This window comes from Octopus bimaculoides, chromosome 10 (assembly GCF_001194135.2).
Source record: "Octopus bimaculoides isolate UCB-OBI-ISO-001 chromosome 10, ASM119413v2, whole genome shotgun sequence".
Lineage (NCBI taxonomy): Eukaryota > Metazoa > Mollusca > Cephalopoda > Octopoda > Octopodidae > Octopus > Octopus bimaculoides.
Window position 1 is genome coordinate 59495069 of NC_068990.1, and position 7600 is coordinate 59502668.

The window sequence follows — 7600 nt, forward strand, 5'->3', positions numbered from 1 at the left end:
TATATAGTTTACAGTTCCATTACAGGTAGGATTAGCAAAAAAATACCCTGTCTAGTGAGAGATAAATATCATTTAATATACGTAATTACAAAAGAGCTACTAATAGTTCCATGCTTTAAGCTACATTAAATTAGCAGATTTATATAACATGTCATGTATCTCCAAGCAATCTTTCAGGCTCACATGATAACGTTAGATTTATTTAAATACCGAGATATTGGTCTATGAGAAAATATGAGAAAGAATGAGAAGAAAAAAAAACACATAGAAGGTTGATGCAAAAGGTGGAACAAGGAGGATGAAAAGTAAAGCAAGAAAATCAATTTGATTTCAGTCACATAAATTATATATACAAAGGTGTTATTTAATATACACTTTTATAACAGTTTGGTTTTATTTAATATGGTTTGCTATTTTTATTAAAATTGATAAGGCTATAAAATTTTCATAGAATCCTAAACCAGTTTAAGAATATAAATATCTGCTATGCAAAAAGACTAACTATAAACAAACAAGACTACTGTGGTTTATGGTTATGATCATCATATATCACAACAGTCTCATCGAAACAAACTTAATCATAAAGCCTGATAGATTTTTCTATTTTCTACTTTTATTGAAACTGATAAATTAAAACCTTCACACTTATAAATGAGGTTTTCCTGATAACCTTTTACAGAACTCAACTACAGAGGCAAAATGTTAATAGAATTGGCTTTCATCAGCTTCAAGCTGATATCACCCTTTTTTCTTTTCAAACTCCAACTCTCTTAACTTGAACATGTGATTCACAAGATCAATCAGAATTCAGAAATTTCAAAGAGATAAATGTGAACGAGAGGAACTAGCCTATTGGTCAAGTATTGATTCAAATATGTTGTATAAATGTCCATTGCTAAGTGTCTACAGCAGGATAGAACCTGTTAATTGAAGGTTTCAGGAATTTGAACAAATAAGAAGTTGGTTTGTCAATACCAACTTCTACCAAATCAATTTAGCACAAATAAAGTTAGAGTCATTCACCATGAAATGAAATCAAGTCAAGTTGTTTAATTAATGATGGTAATTTAGTTGCTGTGTTTTACAAATGATTTGAGAATGCATCCTTAATATAACTGACTCCTGAGATTTCGTCTGTTCTATATGATTCTAAGATTTTGATTTTTTTTTTGTGTGTGTGTGTATTTTACATCTTATTGTTATTGATGTTTAGCTTCAAGTCATCTCCAGCTCCAATTAAACAGTTTTATTGTCCAAAGCATTCCAGCCAACTGTCTTATTTTCTAGGACTTCATTATCCAATCTGTTTTTCCTCCTTTTTTATATTTTTCAAGGATGGTAGAGTATGTTTTCAGGGAAACTTGGCTGTTGGGTCTAGCACATCAAAAGACCACCTAGAGGCTTCCACACTGGGATTGTCTGTTTATGATTATTTTACTATGGTTCAATGAAATATTAATTATCAAACCAATTGTTTATATAGCTGTATCCAGCTACTGCTAATTATTTGTATGTGAAGTAAAAGTAGAATCTGTTTTGTTGACCTAGTAAATAGAAGCAAGCAGAGTAAAGTACTGCACACCATATAAGATATACTAATACTGACTTAGCTATGAGTTTTCATACAGAAGGCACCTCTGAGTAATTAACTTTAATGATATATTCTATGAATATGCTGATTTCTTATGCATATTCCCATGTGTATCCCATTTTTGTTTACTAAGCAATCTGTATACATACAAGGATCCAAGCTAAATGAAACTTACACCCAACTGTTAAGAGCAGTCTTAAACAAATCTTGAAGAACTCCTCCTGCCAAGAAACAGCTGCATGGAGATCTGCATGTTTCCACCATTATAAGAGAAAGGTGGCTTGCACTTTGCAGGACATTGCTGGCACACTAAATAAAAGTTGTCAAGTGACCTACTATTATGGATGCTAAAGCATGGCCATACTCAATTAGGTTGTCCAAACCCAACGTACATAAATCAACTCACCAGAGACACTAGATGCCTCCCTGAAGACTTCCCTCAGCTAATACAGGACTGAGATGAATGGCATGTGTGGGTTACAAAAAATGTCCAAGCAAGCTAGATAGATACATACTTAAAATGTTTGTGCTATTGAAAGCTTTTTAAGCTGCGGCATTCATCGTGAACAAGTATCTCTCATAGCTGCAGTATTAAAAACACAGTTGAAATTATTCTATTTCATTTTAATACTACATGTCTATAAGAGATGAGGGCTGATATGTATACACATTGCTGATTTTGATCTAATGCTGCTTTCATTGCTAATGATGAATATTTATTTCTCTATTTATTTAGAATATACATACTGTATCTCTGCATGTCATGAGAGGTGGCGAAAAGGAACAAAATAAGCAGGGGCATCTGGTCATAAATCATTACCTCAAGGTCATATATAACCAGTAGCAGCTCGTGTATAGGCATTGTGGAACTGCAGCACCCACTATTTCCGCTCGATATTATCGATAACATTTGATATAATGAGTCCTGTTTTCTTTAAATCTTTCTTTATATTTGTACATTATATAATCCTTAAGCTTAATGTCAGTAGCCATCCCCTAGTTTATGAAAAAAATACAAACATCTTTGTATAGAACTGTGTGCTTTACAGTTCCAGCAATGTGGTGTTTGGCTGTTGTGCGCATGCTCACATGTCTGAAATAGGAAGCTGCATGCTAGGGAGAGAGAGCACTGTGGTGTACTGGTGAAAAGTAGTGTTTCTTTTTGACTCTGCGTGTGTTGTGCTTAAAAACGTGTTTTTATTCTTGAATGTGATAAAGTGTAGAATTAGATTATTATCCTGCTTCCAGCTACAGTGTTGCTGCTAGGATTTGAAAAATATTTACACAATATTAAAACAACATAAAAATTTTCTGAAGCAGCACCCCCACTGATTTTATCTACCAGCCGCCACTGTATATGACCCATATCACTATGGAAATATGAAAGCATCTTCACCAAAAGGATCTAAGTACTGCAACACAGATAGAAGAAGTGTGTGGACCGTAAAAGGGACTATGTTGAAAAATAAACCTCATTTGGTCACATTCCATGAGTATCTTGATCATCCTATGAACTTTCCAGCTGACCCTCACATGTGTGTGTATGTGTGTGTGTGTGTGTGTATATATATAAATATATATACTATCATCATCATTATCATTTAATGTCTGTTTTCCATGCTGGCATGTGTTGGATGGTTTGACTGAGGTCTGGAAAGCCAGTGGCTGCACGAAGCTCCAATCTGATCTGGCAATAATTCTATAGATGGATGCCCTTCCTAATGCCAACCACTCTGAGAGTGTAGTGGGTGCTTTTTACGCGCCACCAGCACAGGAGCCAGTCAGGCAGTTCCGGCATCAATCACGTTAGGATGGTGCTTTTTACGTGCCACCGACACTGGAGCCAGTTAGGGGGCACTGGCATTGACCACATTCAGATGGTGCTTTTTACATGCTACCGGTATGGAAGCCAGTCAGGGGGCACTGGCAGAGGATATGTTTTGCACTTCTGCACCTTGACATTGCTTGATAGTTGTGAAATAATTGTTACTGTCATAAAAGTAGTGTTATTCCTTTCCAGTATCCAGCAAGATCATGTCTGGCTGTGGGGAATGTTTCCTTGCTTTGAAAGAGGTGAAGATTGGCAGCAGGAAGAGAATTCAACCATAGAAAATCTGCCTCCATAAAAACTCCATGTGATCCATACAAGCATAGAAAAATGGACATTAAAATGGTGATGGTGATGGTAACAACAGTGGCAGTGGCGACAGCAGTAATGGCAGCAATGCTGATGGTAGCAGCAACAGTGACAGTAATAGCAATGATGACGACAACGATGACGACAATGACAACAATGAAATATTTCTAATTATATTTTTAATTTCAGAGTTACACTTGTCTTGCAAGCAACTTGATCTGTGACTGTGAGTTGAAACAGTAGCACTACACCATGGAAAAGCCATTCTAGTAATTCAATAACACACTACATTGTTAAATTTACTTTCAATTTAAATTTATTTCATCAGTGGTTAAAATGTTCATTGCATAACAGACATAGTTCCACTGAAATGAAAAATTTTAATACTTCAAATAAACTTAAATTTAAAGATTTGGTCCTTTAAGTCTCTGGTCTTCCCAGTCTTGCTCTATAGCTGTGAAGCTTGGACACTGTCGGAGCCCTTAGGAGCTGCCTGAGCTCCTTTGGCACAAGGATGCTTCACAGGATTATGGATTACCATTGGTTAGATTTTGTATCCAACAAATAGCTTTTCAGGAGCACCATCTCAGAGTGTTTGGCCATGTTACTCAATTTTCCAAGTTAGTCCCTGCTTATTGTGTTATTTTCACTGAGGACCTGGCTGGGTTGATGGCTCATGTTGGTTGACCACATGTCACATGATCATGGCAGATGTAGAGATATATTGTGGAGATGGGGACTGACTGGGACTCTACTCGATGGTCACCTAGGGGAATCCAGGAAAATATCAACAAATAGTGAATGCAGCAAAATGTTGCAATGGCTCATGCCCACTAACATAGCTAGCAGGGTGCAGTAGGGGCGGTCTGCCCTAGGTGGCACTTTTAAAAGGGTACCACTTTAGGGTTTGCAGTAGGCAATGTGTTTTTTGTGGGGTCTGGGGGTAGCAAACGAAAGGGCCACCCTGAGCAGCACACACTCTAGCTATGCTAGTGCTCATGCCCCCACATTTGACCTGACTTGAAAATAAGTTTCACAGCTTAGTGTGTTATCAAATTACTAGAATGACTCCATGCAGTTCTCCAGCTTGTCAGCTCTTGTCTAGCTGTTCAACCCATGCTAGCATGGAAAACAGCGGTAAAATCGATAATGACAAGAATTATGATGAGGATGATACCTCTAAGTAATTAACCTCAGTGTTTTTTTTTTGTTTTTTTTTCTGTTAAATATGATAGTAGGCTTGTGCTTATGGTTGAAAGGATTGGCTTCAGTCATTAGATTGCGACTATGTTGGAACATAGCCTAGAAGAATTGATTTTAGTCAAATGAATTGACCCCGGTACTGTTCTTTTTCAAGCCTGGTACTGATTACATCAGTCTCTTTTGCCAAACTGCAAAGTTACAAAGAGATAAACACACCAAAATTAGTTGTCAAGTGGTGATGGTGGGGCAAACGGAGACACAAAGTCACACACACACACATATTCTTTCAGTTTTTGTCTACCAAATTCACTCACGAGGCTTTGGTCAATATGAGGCTGTAGTAGAAGACACTTGCCCAAGGTGCCATGCAGTGGGACTGAACTCAGAACCATGTAGTTGGGAAGTAAGTTTCTTACCACACAGCCATGCCTGCACCTTCCAAAAATTAATGATTTGGAGACATATCAGTTCCGTGCTAAAGTGAAGAAAAAAATATTGATCGTTAATCCCAGATAAATAAATAACATTATATATTAATGAACAAAAACATCATCTGATATTTACTTATTTTGAAAACTTGTTAGATGGATTTATCACAGAAATTTAACAGTAATTTGCTATTTATTATTTAGAGTTCAAAAGCAGCCAAATTTGATTTGCCTTTTATCCTTTCTGAATCAATAACTTAAGGTGCCTGTCTAGTACTGAGGCTAACAATGTCAATTACTTCCCTTCCCCTCAAAATTAAAAGCAGAAAAGAAACAGAGCAGTTGGTTTTCTTTCTCAACTGCACCCCACATGGGATTACAATTGGGAGAATTAGGAAGCTAGAAGTTTAAGCTGGTGAAGTCATAGAAATTCTCTGTTAATCACTTCTGACTCTCTTCTGATGTATGGCAAGGAGTCAAATCCTGTTGCCTCACATATGGCCCTCCAGCAGCAACCCTCTTCAGCCAGGGTTTGACCATAGCCACCAGCAGCTTCACATAGCCATCTGAATTGAGTCTAAGACCCTGTTCAAAGATGTGGAGATGAATTCCAGTGTATTGATGCAATCAGAACACCTGCTGTGTCTCTTTTTGCTGGCCTTGGCTTTGTAGTCACCATTGCAGCTATCTACATCATGTCATACAGCCTTCACACTGTTCACAAAGCATTGAACATCAGCCTTGATATCAGAATTTAGTACTTGAAATGAACCCTCATGATGCAAGAAACTCCAGCATGGTTGCTTTTTACACAGCACCAAATGAAACCAAATATCTTTTTAAGACATTTTCTTTGTTAAAATGTAAACTGATGTGAAAATAAAATGAAGCAGATAAAGATTCCTTGTCTTTGAAATCGCCATGGCATTAGTATTTCTCCATCTATTTCTGTGGTGGCTACTGAATTATGACATAGCATCCACACATTTAGTATCATCTGTTTATACTACATGTTCAAATTAACTCATATAGTTTGCAATTTTGAAGAGGAAATTCAATTTATGGCAAGTTCACCTGAAGGCATTGCAAAATAACTATGAATATTCATTCAATCTTCCCAAATAATTGACTTTTGAAAGTGTCTGAATGCTTCTTTATATTGATACTAAATAAAGAATATTTTTATCTTCAGTTTTAAACTTTTCTAATTATTGTCATTTCATTAATGTCTGAATATTTCCATTGGTATTTTTTTCTATTTTTTTTCTTCACCTAAATTTAAACTTCCTTGGCAAGTTTAATCTAAAAATTGTAATGAAATTTTGACCTCATAACTCTCAGTACTCACGTACCAAATCTTTCAACATTAGCTCTAACTTTAGAAGACTAAAGATAAAAAAATGCTTAAAATTATAAAGCAACATGCTTGGATCACCAACTACATGTTTGTGATTTCAATCTGAATTTATTGTTGCTGATCTTCAAATCATCTAAAAATTTGCAATAAAAACCCTGAGAAATGATTCATAAAATTTCAGCTGACAAAAAATTTTATCAGAATACTTTTAGTATTGAGTACAGCTTTTTCTCCTCTTGTTTACATTAACATCTATTTATCTATCTATCTACCTACCTATCTATCTATCTATCTATCTATCTATCTATCTATCTATCTATCTATCTATCTATCTATCTACCTATCTATCTATCTATCTATCTACCTATCTATCTATCTATCTATCTATCTATCTATCTATCTATCTATTTTTGTCTGTCTGTCTGTCTGCTGCTTATCTATCTATATCCATCCATCCATCCATGTATCTATCTATCTATCTGTCTGTCTGTCTTCTGTCTGTCTACCCACCTTTCTACTTACCTACCTACAGTATCGGTTGTCAAGTGATGTTGGGGGGGGGACAAACACAGACACAAACACATACACACATACATATGTATATATATATATATATATATATATATACACGACGGGCTTCTTTCAGTTTCCATCTACCAACTCCACTCACAAGGCTTTGGTCGGCCCGAGGCTATAGTAGAAGACACCTGCCCAAGGTGCCACGCAGTGGGACTGAACCCGAAACCATGTGGTTCATAAGCAAGCTACTTACCACACAGCCACTCCTATGACTATATACACACACACACACACACACACACACATATATATATGTATATGTATATATATATGTATATATATATATATATGTGTGTGTATATATA